Genomic DNA, 17,417 nt, shown 5'->3' on the forward strand with positions numbered 1-17,417 from the left:
GCCATTTTTCCCAGCCTCTTTCTTGGCGCACTCACCTTTACATTATATGGTCCTTCTTAGTTGATCTTAGCCCTCCACTTGTTGGCCAGACAGGTGCTTACTTCTGTACCCATCCCATCAACCGTCCCCTCTTACTTTCTATTAGTTGCGAAGATCGAAGTTACACCGTCCAAGCGTCTTTTCTCATTAATCGGACTTGGACGTTAGCAGGTGCATTTAATGTGGAGGGGACGCATTTTCCTTGATCCAATTTTGCACCCTACTTCCCTGTGGGCCCCATTCCACTCACATCCCTTTCAGGGGGCTGTTTGGGGATAGCCTTCACCGAGACGTTGATCTTCCCATTGAAGTCCTAGAGTGCTGAGGACAGGGTAGTCCTCAGCCGTTCCCCTTGACACCCCGGCCTTCGATCATTTGTCCTCGACACCCGACCTCCTCGGCACGGGCCCTGGGCCCAGATAGAGTTTGGGCCGGATTGTAAACTTCCCGGACCCACAGTTCTATTTTACAACTTCAAAACTTACTTTATCTATTTTACCATCTCATTTTACAATTGACCTAACATTCCGGTTTCTATTTTTATATACAATTCATTAAAATAATATAAACTATACCATCAAATGATATAAAAAATTTAGTTTCTCTCTCTTCACATCTCTCTTTCCTCTCAACCTTTTTGTCTCTCTCCAGCAAAACCACACAACACCTTCACCTAAACTCACAATTTTTTTTTTCCTGTAGAATTGCTAGTCTGCAATGCAAACTAATTCAAATTTTTCTACAGAAGTTTTTTTTTTTTTTTTTTTTTTTTTTTTTTTTTTTTTTTTGCCAGAATTGCTTTTCTGCAAACTAGTTTTTCCTGCAAAATTGCTTTTCAACAAAACCATTTTTTTTATAGCAAAATACTGGTATGCAAACAGTTTTTTTTTTTTTTTTCTCTGTAGAATTGCTGGTTTGCAAACCAGTTTCTTGCTCCCCTAAGTTTGGTTATTCAGAGTTGTTATAAATTTTTTTTTTTTTTTTTTTTGCATAAAAACTAGGATATTTATTGAAAAGAAACACAAAACACATAACCAGAGATTTAAAACAAAACAAAGCAGACACATAGGATTGAACAAAACACAAAACTATTACTACAACTACAAATACAGGACAAAACAACAAAACTCAGAATTTCTGTTATCATAAAGTCTCTATCTTCTGTCTCAAAAAAAAAAAAACCCAAAAATCAAAGCAAAAGTGAGAGTGAGAGATGGTGAGAGTGGAGAGAGCCAGAGAGAGGAGAGAGAGGTAGACCCACCACCACGCCACCATCACCAGGCCACCCCCACAACCAAGCAACAACCCACACCACAAAACACTTTGGAATCCAACATACCCGTGACCGCATCACACCCACACAACCATCAATCACCCACCACTGTCAATCAACCACCTCCCTCAATCACCCCCACCATCAATAAACCATCACCACCACAAGCACCATGACCCAAACCCATTGGTCTACAAAACGATTTCCATGACCAAAGACCCAATTCCCAAGACCCACGGCCTCCACCACGGCCCAAGACCCACGACCTCCACCATGAACAGAACCTCCACGCTGATCTAAGAAGGAGACAAGCAAAATAGAGAGATGAAATAAATAAAGGGAACAAAGTTCAACAGAGGGGAGTGAGATGAATGAGAAAGTGAAACGTCAGACTGTAGAGAGAGAAGATGAAGAAAGATGAGAGAGGAGAGAGGAGAGAGGCAATTTATTTTGCTGCTTTGTCTTCATTTCTAACCTGTGCTTTATCCAGGACCTTGCTCGTTGGAGCTTGATTGGTCTTGGTAAAAAACATGGTGGTCTCTACTTCCTGCAACAAGACTTCAAATCAGATATGTTCAAATCAATTGTTTCTTCTGTACATACATGTCCCTTTAATGCTTGGCACTATTGCTTAGGTCATCCCTCTAATGAGAAATTAGCCCTTCTTGATAAGGTCTCTCTATTGTAAATAGCAATAAAGATGATATTTGTATGATTTGTCCAATTGCTAAGCAAAAAGGCCTCCTTTTCATTCCAAGACTCATGTTTCTCACGCTTGTTTTGAACTCATACACTGATATGTGGGGGCCCCTCTCCATTCCTACCACTGATGGTTTTAAATTCTTTCTTACAAGTGTGGATGATTATTCCATATGTACTTAGGTATACTTGCTTAAATCTAAGTCTGAAACTCAGTCCCATTTTGTGCAATTTTCCACTTTAGTTGAAACACAATTTAATTCAACGTCAAGTGCATAAGAACAGATAAGGGGATTGAATTTATGCTTCGAGTTTTGTTTTTTTAAACCAAAGGAATAATTCGTCAATTGTCTTGTGTTAAAACTCCTCAATAGAAGTCCATTGTTGAGAGAAAGCATCAACATATTCTCAATGTGGCTAGAGCTTTAAGATTCCAATCCAATTTGCCTTATAACTCCTTGGGGAGACTGTTCATACAGCTGTTTATCTCATAAACAAACTTCCTACTTCTGTTTCACATGACAAAACTCCGTTTGAGTTGCTTTTCAATACACCTCCCTCTTATGATCATCTTAGAGTCTTTGGCTGCTTGTGTTATACTTCTACTATTTCTGCTAACAAACACAAAGTCAATCTAAGCTTTCCATTTGGTAGTAAGGGGTACAATTTTCTTGATTTGGCCTCTAATACTGTTTGGTTTCCAAGAATGTTGTCTTTTATGAGTCTATCCTTCCTTTCATTTCTTCTTCTGTCACTGAGGTTGCTGAGTCTCATATAGATCCTTTTGTGTTTCCCACACCTCTTCAGTCATCCACAAAACCTCACTACACTTTTGTTCCTATCCAAGATGATCATGTTTCTTCTTCTGTAGATCATATGATGTTCCCGTTGCTCCAGATTCTTCTCTTTCTGCAGAATCCTCTTCTCCTCCATCTGCACATACTAATTGTCCTTTACCAGAACTACTATTGGCAAACGATATACATACACAATTTACAAAGTTGATAATGGAGAATATCTTGTTCATGTACATGGATGCTAATGAGATCACCTACAATTCAAAGTTTCCCAAATGGATTTTTTTTTTCAATGTTATTTATGTTTATTATGGTTAATGTCTGGTGCATTATTTTGTGCTTATGACTTGGGCATCTTGTGAATGGTTGGACAAGCAAGTTTCTATAGAGGAAGGAGAAGCCAAAGCTCGTGACGTGAATGTTATGTTTATTGAAACCAATGCCAAGGTTGGCTTTAATATTAAGGTAAGCAATTAGTTTCCTCTACTTTGGATAGCTATTTATACAAATGTTAATGGTTTGATGCAAGAAAGTAAATACACATGATTTTGGTTGGGCGCACTTCAAACACTGCAGACTTCATCTTTGGAAAGAAATGGGTTTTAGTGAATTTTGCTAATGTTCTGACCATCAAAGGTTTTGTTATTTTGCTCTTTCACAGGGTAAAATTCAATTGTTGGTCTCTTTTCAATAAGGAATATAGTCTAGATGACAAGAGTTCATTCATACTTGATGGTTACAACCATGCTTTAGCTGAATTTCAGGTCTCCAAAAATACTTCATATCTGATCAACCATTTATGTTGCCATAATCTAATTAAAACAATGACGGTATATGATTATTTCTTTCCCAGGAAAAAAAAAAAATTAAAAATCCCTCTTATGTAAGCTTCTTTCTTGTTGTTAGGCACTGTTTCAGAAGATTGTATCACCCTTACCTAGAATGGAAACACTTTCTTCAACCAAGCAAGAAGGCATGGTTGATGTCAATCTTAAGTCTAGCAATGCAGCTGCAACGCAGTCCCAACCACAGTCAAGAAGATGTGCATTTTGATACATGCTGTGGACATATAATCCAACTTCTTTGCCCCATCCATAATGTCTTATGAATCATATCATGTGTATGTAAAGTACTCGTTGTCCTCTTTTTGTAGCTTTGTCCCTTTCTTTGGTTGCTAAAGGATTTAGGTGCCATTTGGCAATTTTTTTGAAAATACGCATTTTCAGTGAACTAAACTACAAACTCTTATTCTAAAAGTGATTATATGCAATATAAATGTTTGGGTCTATCCTTTATTCTGAAAGAATATTTATGTTATTTTAGGTATGTGTTAAAAGGGTGACTTTTCCTGCTCCAATTTACAATTTTGTCACCTATCAGACAGATCTCTCCCCTTTATTTGGTCACCCCATAAATTGAATTCTTCCCTTATATATGTATAAAAGATGAGGGAATTGCACACATCCGGAAATTAGTTAGGACTTGGGACAATAAAAAAAAGACCCTTTTTTCCCTGTTTACATGATCTGCCTTCTAGTTCTTGCGCGTAGCCCTTCCTCGCCCAAAAGTCACAACCGTTAAGTGCATGTGACTACTTCACTTGAGGAGCCTGTAACATTGTTGATTACCCATTCACCCTTCCAAGGCTTAAAGTTTTAGCTATTATCATCCCTCTAGTTGCACTGATTGTCTATGCACGAGATGTATGTATTCTCACTCTCATAAAGTTTAATGTATAGATTCCAAAGCTATATGAGATACACATGTATTGAGGAGGAGGATGTATACATTGGATGCATGAAATGGTTTCTTTTGGTTAAGTTCATTCTTAAAATTGACTATTGGAGAGATTAAGAGAGATATGCTCCGCCAAAAAATTCACAATGAGCTCATAAAATATTTTATGCCCTCCACTGGCATGATAAAAGAAGTTAAAATAAAATTGTGAGGTTCCTGTAAGGTTAGTTTTTACAATTTTTACCAAGGCTTTAGGATGGTATAGACTCATCCCTATGACCGGAAGATAAGAGTTAGACATAGACTTCAATAATAAAAGTGCTTGAAATTGTTATAAATAAATTTATTTAGAGATAGTGATGGGTTTAATTGACTTAAAAGACGTGTCACAAATTTAAAGGTCTAAAATTCAATCTATCCCTAGACTTATACAAATATATATATATATATATATATTACTTTTGAGAATGGTTTTAAAAACGAAATTGTTCAATGAAATAGAAAAATGAGAGGTTTAAGATTTTTGAGGTCAGACTATAATAATATCATAATTATTTGAGATACAAATAAATTAATTAAAATTATAAAATTAGAATAGTAATAAATAATATCTTGAGAAATTTAAACAACTTTTAAATGTATGTCACATTAACTGATGAGAAAAGTGACACTAACTAATGACTCACCTCTCAGTTTTCTTAGTGACTCACTTCTCAATTCTCAACTCTTCATTCTTTCTCAATGAGTTTTCTCCTATTTATTCTCAATTTATTCTCTTATACTCTTCACACTCGTGTGGATACTGTAGTGAATGTGAGATTTTCGCTCTTCTCTTGTGGGTACTATGTAAACGTGTCAAAGAACCTCAACCCTAACATGACCTGATTATTAAACAGGTCGACCCGACACAACACATTTAAGCCGTTTAATTCACAGGTCGACCCGACATGATACGTTTAACTCGTTTAATTAACACAACCTATTAATTCAGTTTGATTAATAGGTCATACTTGACTAAAATAACGTGTTATCAATTCCTATATATCTAAAATTAAAAATACAATTACAACTACAAATATAGTAATAAGCATATAATTACAACAAAAAATTAAGCAATAGTAATAACAAAAGCTAATAACTTTATAAGCTAAATGGGTTAGACGGGTTCGTATGTTGAACCCGAACGCAACCTGTCACTTTTTAATACTGCACTATTAAAATAGTGCACTACTATCAATTCCTTACTTCTTCATTTTTGTTACTTAATACTGCACTTTTTAATGCTGCACAACTATCAATTCCTGTGGCATCCTCAAACTTCGTTTTAATCCTATGTGGACATACTTTGCCTTTTTGTTATAATATGTCCTATTCCTTTTTGTCTATTAACTTAATCTTAATGCACACTTCCTTTTTATGGGGGTCATGCTTCAACTATCAATTTCTGTGGGATCACGCTTTAATACTTCATTCTTTTTGGGATTTTTCTTTTTGGCTTCAACTATCAATTCCTCAAAGTGGATTTAGCGTTCAATTAATACAAAGTGGTGGTTGCTTTTCTATACATACTAGAGTGTGAGAAAGAGAGAAAAAACAACAAACAAATAAACAAAATATGAGGAGAGGGGAGCGTATGCATAGCAGACAGACAGATAAGATAAGAGAGGCAGTGGATCCCACCTGTGGTGTGTGACAAATTTTGAGTCTTGAAAACAAAAACTCCACCAGGATTTTGAGAGCTGGCTATGGGTCAAGTTAGAATTATGATCAGTTATTGGGTACTGAATTTAGAGTGATGAGATATCATATTCATATGAATTACACAGAGACCAAACAGCCGTAACATACCAAGCAGTGGGCACTCTGAACTGAACGGCATTTATGGATGGCCTGGTTTGGCGTTCTTCTCAAGGGTAGCGAAATTAAGCGAATTTGATGAGTATTGGGATCTCTCTCTCTCAAAAACAAAACAAACAAAGATGAAAGCTTTTCGAAGATTTGAGCTACAATGTCTCTGATCCACACCCAATATTTTATGTATCTTTTTCTTTCAATCCCATATATATTCTAACCGCTGTTTAATCGTGTGTGCCAGAAGACTCCGAACAGTACTATATTTTGTTTGACTGGCCACCAAGGTTCCATTTTTCTTTCTTTCTTTTTTTGGTCTCTCTGTACAACTCAGCCCATGTCTTGCTGCTAAATTTCAGACTTCAGAGTTCTCAGTGCACAATATTACTCAACGGTCAGTACGTAGAATCAGTACATGGTCCACTTGGTGTTAATTGCTCTCAGTACATGGTCCACTACACCCCCATCTATCTGAGCCAAGCACAAAGAATTAAAAGAAAAAATATATATATATATTTGAAATTGAATAACACGTATATATCATATATTCATTTTTTTTTTTTTTTTGGAATAAAACTTTCTTTGCGAAAAAAATCAAGATGTCAACTGATAATTAAAAAAAAGAAAAAGATGTAAATCTATTTACAAAGCAAGATTTTAAAGTATATTAGTCTCTTAGCACACATTCATATCAAACTATTTACAAAACAAGATTTTTAAGTATACTATCTCTGAGTACGCACTCACATGTGTATTTAGAGGTTCTTTTATTTTTTTGGGTAATGATTAATAATTTGCATCTATTATAATTTAGAATTTTTACATTTTTCAATCACAAAAAAAATCCTAAGAGTGTGATTAGTATTATGCACTCTCAGGTGAAATAATTTTTCATCACTCCTAGTTTTTTTTATGATTGAAAAATGTAGTAATCCCAAATTATAATGGATATAAATTATTAACCTTTATCTAACAAAATAGAAGAGCCTCTGAACACGCGCATAAACACGTACTCATAAGCTAGTATTCCGTAATTATCATCCTTTTTTGGCAATTTTTTTAATGTGGTAATCAATTTATAGTGTTCATTGCACATGCATACACATTAAGCAATAGATCTTTCCTTATCATAGATTGGGAATATTAAAACCTTAAGAAGTTGAACTAATTTTGAACAAATCACACAAAAGAATTGTAATAATATGTGCAATTGTAATAAAATTTTAGTAAAAGTTGAAGCATGTGCTAAGTTTAGTCAAGTAAGAGTTTGTAATTAGAAGAAATAAGTTACACTTCTTAAAATTATTAAATTATTATTTTAGGTAGAAGTTTAATTTGAGAATATATATAGATTTAGGTTATGAATTGTTAAATCAATGTGACAAAAATATAATTTAGAAAATGTCTAAATTTTATTTTCCAAACTCATTTCTACATAAAATTAGATTAAATTTGTCGGACTCATTTGACACACTTTAAAAAAATCATGTCTTTTTGTAAGGCCAAGTTCAAGTTGTAGTTAGCTAGAGTACAAGGCCAATTGAATTGTGTCTAGTTACTCTTTATTAGAAGCAGTTTTTATTTTCCAACACCCAATTGGATCAAGTCTACCATCTAAAATATAAAAAAATGCTTAAATAATAGTAATACTAAGTTAAAATTGCTAAAATTTATATCTATTCCTTTTTATTGTCAATACTGAATTCAGTCCCATATTTATGGGCATGTATAAACCTTTTTTGTTGTTTATTTTATTTTATTTTTTGCTTTTAGTGAAGTATAGAAAAAGAATACTTCATTTTTAAATGATTCATTTATCAAAACTTTTATTTACACCTCTTTCCTCAATTGTTTCTTATATTTTTTTAAGAGAAAATTTTGATTTATTAATGAGAATTATCTACTTATCTTTAATCCTAAAATTTAGCCACTTACTACACATCCATAACAAAGTCTCACTTTTTTTTAATTTTTTTTAAATACTTTTCTTTTTGTTAAAGGAAAGGCTCCAGGATCCACATTTTTTTAATTTTGTACACATTTGCAAAATTTGTACAATATTTTCCATTTTTTGTGCAAATGTGTATAATATTTGCACTTTTTGTGTGTCTACAATGTAAGCTTAAATTGCAAGTACAAAATAAACATATAAAGATCCTTAAAAAAAAAAAAAAAAAAAAGAAAAAGGGGGAAAAAATGGTAAAAGTGCAACTCACCAATTGAATAAACCAAAAATACTATTCATGAGCCTATTGGCACTTTTTATATATTAATAGATATCGTTCCGGTGGTTGACAGGTTGTTTGTAATTTGTACTTTAATGTATTGTCACAATCTACTCACATGTAATTTATAAAGTAGAAAGCAACTATTTGTTTGTAATTTATAATACATGCTGGGGTCTAGCTTTTGAAGAGATCGAGCTTAGGCCGGTTTTAGTCCAGGACATGCCCTTACCTATAAAATAACATACACTTTATTAGAGCATCCATAACAATGGAGCTAAAAATATAGCTATTTGGCACCACAAAAAGTTATTTTATCTATTTTACGAGAAATTATACAGTCCTTTGGTAGATCACGTCACTTGTCCACCATTTCACTAAAAGACTCTCATTTGTTTAAAATTACTGAGTCAGTAATCAATTTCTGTTAAAATTTTTTTTTAACTCAGCAATTTTAAACATGTGTGAGTCTTTTAGTGGAATGGTGGACCACGTACTTGTCCACTATGTAGATTTTATAATTTCTACTATTTTACCTACTTACTTTATAAAATATTTTTTAGCAGTAGATCTATTTTAGCTTTCAACACAATAAAATAATATAAACATTATAATAAAATAATATATCTAATACAATAAAATAATATAGTCACTACAATAAAATAATATATCCACTATAATAAACAACAATCACAACCACCCGCCGCTGCTGTTGCCACTACTGCCACCGCAATCGCTATTAATCCATTACCATTGCTACCACCGCCACCGCCGCCGCCATAATCAAAACCAAAATTTATAAATATATATATATATATATATATATATGAGATGGGTTCAAGTTACACCTAGTGTAACTCTTTAGAGTTACACTTTTTTTAAACCGTTGGATTTAAGTAAATCCAACAGTTAAAAAAAGACCCACATTATTACAAATATTCTTATTAGGATCTTATTAATTGCCTTCATTTATTACATTCTAAATCTAACTCTAAACCCAAAGACTCTCTCCTCTGTACGTTTCTCTCTCTGTGCCTCCTCCACAATTGCTCCACTTCCACAGGTTGCCGGCAGGGAAAAAAAAAAAAAAGCCGAACACTAACACTAAGGAAAGAAGCAGTCTGTGGTAACCATCCAAATCCAAGACATTTAAAAAAAAAAAAAAAAAAAAATTACTGATGGAATCGGCGACGACAATGAAGAATGACAGGTAAAAAAAAGATAAAGATTTTGCATAAAAATCCCTTTAGCTCCTAACTGGTAATGACAGAGAGTTCATGGGCCCATGCATTTTGCTTTGTTAACGCTATCATGATTGTTTGAATTTTGAAAGTGTTAGAAGAAAGCTCCATTACCGAAAAATGGAATTGATTACAAAATCATCATATAATAAACATTTTACTATTGATCTGAGCCCTATATTAAAAAAATGTTTGTCATATATATATATAGCAACATCAAGCACCTTCATTTATAGAATTCTCATATGCAGCATAAATTTCTATATCCCAAATCCAAATCTGCAATGTCATGCACATGCCTCTCTGCGCCTGCTGCTCTTGACCTAAATTCAATTAAGGAGTACTATAACAGATTATTTTTGCTTCTACTGGCAACCTATCATTAGTGTTCGGCTTGGGTTTTTTTTTTTTTTTTTTTTTTTTTTTTTTTGTGGCTACCTTAAGAGGTGGAGCAATGGTGGAGGAGAGAGAGAGAGTCAAACGTTTTTGGGTTTAGAGATAGGTTTGGAATGTAATAAATGAGGGTAATGAATGAGATTTTAATAAGAATATTTGTAATAATGAGGGTCTTTTTTTAACCATTGGATCTACTTAAATCCAATGGTTTAAAAAAGGTATAACTCTAAAGAGTTACATCAGGTGTAACTTGAACCCATCTCTCTCTCTATATATATTTATATAAATTTAACTTTGAGTAAAACAATCGTCTCAATTTGATAAATACTTAATTTGACATGTAGCTTAATCCCACTAATAAAGAAAACAACAAATTCATTTTTGAGCATCTCAAAACCAAACTAACAATTTCTCATTAAAATGACCACAAGAAATCCTTTTTGTGTGCTTCTATTTTTGGTTTTGTGCAATAGAACATAAAACTAGGACAAGAACTTCTATTACAAGAAAACCTCATTTCAGGACGAATTGGTGTTTAGACTCTGGAGCAACAAGTTTGACAAAAAAATTGACACACACAACAAATTCCTGCAAACAGAAAATTCCCATTCCAATTCTCAACTCACAACTCACGGATTGTTGATCAAAAGCACGGATTGTTGCAGCTCCTGATAGTGATTCTGCAAAGTGGTGGAGGATTGGTGCTCGTTGTATACCGGCTAAGCGGGCCAGTTCTCTTGCTGTTGGTATGTAATATTGCTGAAGTAATCATAATTAATTATTGATCAATGATGTATTAGTAACTTTAGGCTGTAGATGCCTGCAGAGGTAACTTTAGGCTGTCAGCCCTCATGAAAGAACCTTTACAATTATATCTTTATGTGAGGAGCAAAGAAAGATAACTTGAATCTTGTGATTTTTTATTTTTTAATGTTTAGTTTATTACCTCTTGCATGCTATTATATTCTGACATCTGGTTTTGAAGTCATGAGTTAAAACTTTGGCTTTCGACTTGAAGTTTTGTCTGAAGGGCTAGGGTATCTCGCCAATCCAGCTACTTATTATTGGCATATTTTCTTATCTTTCATGGGATGGTTACTCTGAAGATAGAGGATTCTCTAAAATTTCCTTCTTACGTAATGTTAGGCATTCTGCCGGGGTGTGATTGGAGAGGACAGGAACTTTGAAATGAATTTCATTTTGTCAAAGTCATCCTGGCCTTAGTTGAAGTCAATAGGTTTTTCCCTTCATTAAAATATTTTGTTTTCTATGGGATCCTTATCCTCTAAAATTCTACATGTTATTAACATCATATTTAACTTCAACTGACCTGAAAATGTTTGAATTTCCTTATTCTAGTTTTTGTATAACCCTTGCAAGGGGTATTCGTTAATTGCAAATGCAATTTTTTTTTTGTCTGGTACATCTTAGTGTTATTTTTTTTATAAGAAATTTGTGATATATGTACAAATTAAATAGATTCAGCCATATTGATAATACTACTAGTAACACCAATGTATAAATTCAATTGAAATCAACATAAACTTTGACAAATTCGAACTTACCCGATTTAAGATTCTTCCAAATGGGGTTGAATCAAAAAATGCCATTGGTGCTCGGAATATACTATGCAACATGTTTGTGAATAGCTTTTCTGCTGTCCAAAGTCCTGCTTTCGCTACTAGTACGGCTCGCGCCAAAACACAAAGTGAACTTCCAACAGCTAGTACTACATAAACAAGCGATATGAAGTCCATTGCCACTTTTGGTTCTGTCTCACTTGTGGGAGGAGAAGCCCATGCCATCCAATAGTTACTTGCTACCTGTAATATTTGGAATGATGACTGTGCCAAAAGGATGAATGGAACTAGGGCCCCACCTTTCACAACGGTCAAATAAGACCAGTAAACTTCTTTTCCGATGCTTCCTTTCTCTCTTTCTTCATCTTGCACCAATTTACCTCCTTTTTCTGTAATTTCAAGAGAGAGATTATGCTCAGAGTCATGTTGTGTGTGTAGAAGTTCTGCATTTGAAGTTGAATCTGTGTTCAATTCATCATCAGCTGTAGGGCTTTGGGATGTTCTACTTGAATTTTCAACTGAGAGGATAGAGTCTAGAGCCTGGCTATGAGCACCAACCAAAACCTCAAAACCTATTTTTTGCTTCATAAGTTCTTCGAATCGTCCGGCTTGTGCAATTCTTCCATTTTGCATCACCTGTTAAATTTATGTTAGTTGCAGTCTGAAGAACCACAATCCTCAGCATTGTAGCAAAGTCTTTAGATTTTGGAAGTCCCAATTCTTAACTATCAGGAAAATTCTCAGATTATCAAGTAATCCTAGAATCATAGCATATGCTTTTTTTCCTACCATATATTTTTTTTCAACCTCTTAAAACTATCCTAAAAAAAAAAAAAATTGTATTTTAGTTACTGCACATAATGTCATATTCTATTATCTACTTAAATGACTAAATAACAGAGAGAGCTGTCATGTCATGCTTACCAGAATTAGGTCTGCTGCTGGAAGAAACTCAACTTGGTGGGTAACAAAAAGTATAGTCTTCTCTTTAAGAATCCCCATCAGGCATTCCTGCAAAAGGTATATGAAACAATAAGCAATGTTGACTTCTTAAACTGTTGCTTCAAAGTAGGAGAGTGGATAGGCTGCTTATTATAGGGCCTAATTAAGAAATACATTCTCATATTCTAGTCACTGACATGATTTACTAACCAAGAGTTGGGTGCCTGTATGAGCATCAACTGCACTGAAAGGATCATCAAGTAGATATATATCAGCATCTTGGTATGCTGCACGAGCAATCTGTATCCTTTGCTTCTGTCCACCACTCATATTTATCCCTCTTTCACCGATCTCTGTTAGATCACCACAGGAGAAAAGTTCAAAATCCTTTGTCAAAGCACATGCTTTGACTGTTCTGTTATACTTAGCACTGTCATACTTATTCCCAAAGAGAATATTCTCCCTGATATTTCCTGACTTTTATTCTGATGAGGTACTTGTCTATGCCTCTATTCATAACCTTTCTTCTGTTTTTGCGTATCAGGCCTGGAAAATTTCGTGCTAGATGTACTAAAATTATTGCATAGAAACCGAGTTGCACAACGATGCTGGCATGCTCCCACAAACAAGACGAGTCTAGTTGCAGCCATTCTGTCCGAAATTGAAGAATCTTTTCTGTCAAATGTCATGAAACAGGTTTCAAATTTCAGAATTTTTTTTCCAAATAACCTTAAATATCAAACTATTTAGTTAGTTGTCACGTTTCAAAACAATGTGGGAAACTAGTATCTCAATTGTCTAAAACTCGAGTCTTAGAGACTCGGTTTTACTTTTTAGAACTCGAGTCTGTAAGACTCGAGATCTATTTGGCATCATATTTCAACTCATCAACTGAGAATTGAGTTTTTAACCCTCGAGTTTTAGACTGAAATTGAGATGCTAGTTTGCAATTTTCTTTCAACCGCATGTTAACTTATGATATTCTTTCTCCTCACTATACTAGTTTGCAAATTCCCTCTCAACTTTCAAGAGAGGGAATCTCAAATTCTTCCACTGGTATGCTAAGACTCATGGCAATGGCTAATATCAAACTTGGGTAGAATGATAAAGATTATATGTGAAGTCTACAACAGTTTCATCAATGAGAATAAAATTTATTGTTTTGTCATGCTATGCAGAATAATTTACCCCAGCTTAGTAGCAGATGGCAGTTGACTAGTATTTGCTTAATTTTTTGGTAGGGTATGTTCCTATTAGGAAGATAGAAGTAGTTTTTCAGTGCTAGTGCATCTTATAAATGACTTTGGGTTACACTCTAGGATGGTTACCATTATGTGGGCATTTTGTGAGAAACCTGATGGTAACAAAAGTTGGTAAAATGAGCAATTCTGAGTTGTGCTTATATTCACATCCTCTAAAGAGCCTTTAAAGTTTCAATATGAGATTACTAGTTTGGGTCCTAAGTTCTTCCTCTTTCTTTTTATTTTTTTTCCTCCAAGTTCTTCCCTTTTTATGGTCTTCAGGAAGTCTATCTCTAATTTATAACAGTTTTTAAAATTCAGTGTTTAATTTTATATTATAAGGTTTAATTTGAAATCTCTTCTAAAATATGTTAGTATAAATAATTACTTTTTACATATTTACATCCCTATGGTAATAAACTTAGTTAATTAAACTCTAACACCAACCTCCTTGAGGTTTTCTAAAATGACACTTCCCCTAAACAGTTTATGAAAGGAAACTTCATTCATTGAGGTTTGTATATATGTAACATGTAACTTTTCATTGACATAAAATTTCTTTTTTAAAAAGATTCCTATAAATTATACTTACTTCTAAAAGGTACTCCAAAAACTATTCCAAAGAATCCAAACATAAAAACGATATGGACACCTCTTCTTCTTGACCCACAACGCTGAATAACAACTATACTGGGAAATTTTGACAACTAAACCTGGGTTAACCATTTTTTATTTACCAACATGGGGCATCCTTTTGTTGCTACTTGCTAGATATGATTCGTGCCTAAAAGACAGAAAATTCTATTTTTTAACTGCACCCTTCTCACTTAGTACTAATAAGAATTAATTTTGACACATTTCCCCTTCCCAACCTTGCAAATACATTCAACCTCTTCTCCACGGTTTATTATTTTGTGCAACGATTGCATACATCCCTCTCGTAGGAGAGTGATCAACTCAACAAATACGGAACACCCCATTTAAAAGAGACGTTCTTTGCAACCCTTACACAGAAGGGCAATGTTTATTGCACACAACATGCATCACACACTCACATTGCCCGAAATAACTGAAATAGTTATGTTGGACTGTAAGTATATACATACACATACTGTTTACGTGCAACAAGTGTTACCCTACAGAAAATACTGCTGTTTTCTTCACATATCAGGAAAAATTTTGTCACCACTCTCTCCCTCTCTCTCTCTTAAGTAGAAACAGATAAAAAGCCATTTATGCTCTTGTCATTTTCGTCCTCTCCCTTCTTCCCTCTCACCTACGTTCATCTCTTTCTCTATCTCTCTCTCTTGGCTCTGATCTGCATAAACAAATATTCTTTTATCCCTCTTCATTGCCCGTTCATATAAAATTTGTTTTTCTCACCCAAAATCCAAACACACCGTTTTCAACCAAAAAAAAAAAATACTCACCCATGACAAAAATCCCCAGATACAAACAATGTGTTTTAGTTCACCAATAAAGCCTGATCAAACAAAACTCTTCCAGGCTAATTATTATAGACAGTAGATAATTCCATGCAGGTGCCACATAAATACGAAAGCATCTTGTGACTGTGAAAAGACTCATTTGTCCATGCATGCACAGGTCCACATAATTAAATTTGTCTCCCTCTCCTCTCCTTCTAGGAAGAGAGGTAGGTGGTGATTGGTAAAACCAACAAAATGTTTATTTTTTATTTTTAATAATTAAAATGTGTATGGAAATTACAAGGTAATGCACTTAGTCAAATTAATCATATAGAGACAAAGACTTGCGAAAAGTTAATGAATTAGTCAGATTAATCATATACATAGACAAAGACTCAATTAAAAAGGCAATGCCGCCTTTAGTCATTTTAATCATATAGACAAAGACTTGAACAAGTCCAATCAATTTTTTAGTAGAAGTGCATATTTTACAATTTACATTCTTCATTCATTCATACAAGACAAGTATTAGCTTAGACAGTATCGACCTAGGAGGAGGGTAGGAGAGAGTTAAAAAGATTCTGGCTAGTTGTCACCACATATGAGATAATAAACTAAAACAATTTGCTTTAGAAACAAAACAAAACAGAAGTTAAAATTTGAGCCTTCGGCAAAGTTGCTAAAGACTAAAGAGTTAAGAAAACTAAAAAATAAAAGAAACTCTACCAAACTACAAAGAACAAACCGTTTGTTTGTGGGATTTTTCTTATCTCTTTAGTCTTTACTTTAAGAAAAATGATTTTGATTAAACCATTTACACTATAAACTAAAGTGTTTAAGATCAACATGATTACTTTTACAACTAATAAATGGCATTTTCCAGTTCTCTCGTAAGGAATATTCGGGTTCAAATTCCTCCTTCCTCACTTAATACGTTGAAATAGAGGAAATTAAAAGGTAACAAAGACCATATTTTCATGTTTGCATCTTCAGCTGTGTAAAACAATAAAAATATGATGATTTCAACCATAAAAGCAAGAATTTTATAACAAAGCATATGTGATCATACTCTCTTTTTCTCATGCTTGTGTTTTGTGTTGTACATGTGTTGTGTGTGTTTTCTCTGCGTGGAACTTGTTTTCCTGGGAAAAATGAATTTACTATAACTTACGTATTGCACCTTGTAAATTGAACATGTTCTCCAAAACCATGATTTCTTCTCCAGAATCAAAGATTCAGCCTTCCTTCAACGTAGTATTCATCAAGAAAGAACAAAAGAAAAGAAAGAAAAACAGTAAGGGTAAGAATTGCGCAGAAAGTGTGGAGAGCGAGTTTACCAAGTTGTTGAGACAAAAATAGCGAGAGAGAAAGAGAGAACTTACAAAATATTCCGAGAAGAATGCCTGAAATGTATGTGTGTAGTTGTAGTAATTTGTGTTTTTATGTCTCTAGTTATTTTGTAAAAAGGTAGAGAGAGAGAGAGAGAGAGAATGATCACGTGAGATAATCGGTGAGAAATTACTTGAAGAATGTCTTCTTCTTTTTTTGGTTAGTTAACTCCAAATAATTATTTTATATATAATTTTGATACCACTTTCATGAAAAGTATAAAAAAACTATCATAAAAATTAGTTGTATTTATTTATTCCCATAAAAAGATTTTAAAAATATTTCCTAAGTCAATGCTTTTAGAGCATCCATTAACTTCTCTCTATCAAATATACAAATCTTTCATATTGCAATGCTTGGAATATTTTACACAATTGTAGGACTTACATGATGGGATGAAAATGAATATGCCAATATGATATTTGAGACCACTTCTCGATTATCTTTTGTTGGGGTTTTCTAAAATGCGGTTGAGGCATGTGAGCAATAAATGAAGCTGAATGATAGGTCTTAGACACTTTTAGAACGAGGCTTAGTGGTGGTTACTTGTTAATATAATTATCAAATTTCAAATTTAGAC

At 33.7% G+C, this 17,417-nt stretch overlaps 1 long non-coding RNA gene and 1 pseudogene across 3 annotated transcripts; both read right to left on the bottom strand.

Moving 5' to 3' along the window:
- The window catches only part of LOC115984896, a 36,372-nt pseudogene extending 23,262 nt beyond the window's left edge, over window positions 1-13,110 (bottom strand).
- A 214-nt stretch (window positions 13,111-13,324) lies between these two features.
- On the bottom strand, window positions 13,325-16,914 carry LOC115988001. Of its 3 annotated transcripts, none has more exons than XR_004091283.1 (3): window positions 16,831-16,914; window positions 16,620-16,688; window positions 13,325-13,455 (listed from the first exon to the last, which is right to left on the bottom strand). It is a non-coding gene; the product is annotated as an uncharacterized LOC115988001 (long non-coding RNA). The 3 variants fall into 3 exon arrangements; XR_004091284.1 differs by having other exon boundaries at window positions 16,620-16,692; window positions 16,831-16,906; XR_004091282.1 differs by lacking the exon at window positions 16,831-16,914 and having other exon boundaries at window positions 16,620-16,824.
- Window positions 16,915-17,417: the final 503 nt, after the last annotated feature.

Source organism: Quercus lobata, chromosome 4 (genome assembly GCF_001633185.2).
Source record: "Quercus lobata isolate SW786 chromosome 4, ValleyOak3.0 Primary Assembly, whole genome shotgun sequence".
In the NCBI taxonomy this organism is placed as follows: domain Eukaryota; kingdom Viridiplantae; phylum Streptophyta; class Magnoliopsida; order Fagales; family Fagaceae; genus Quercus; species Quercus lobata.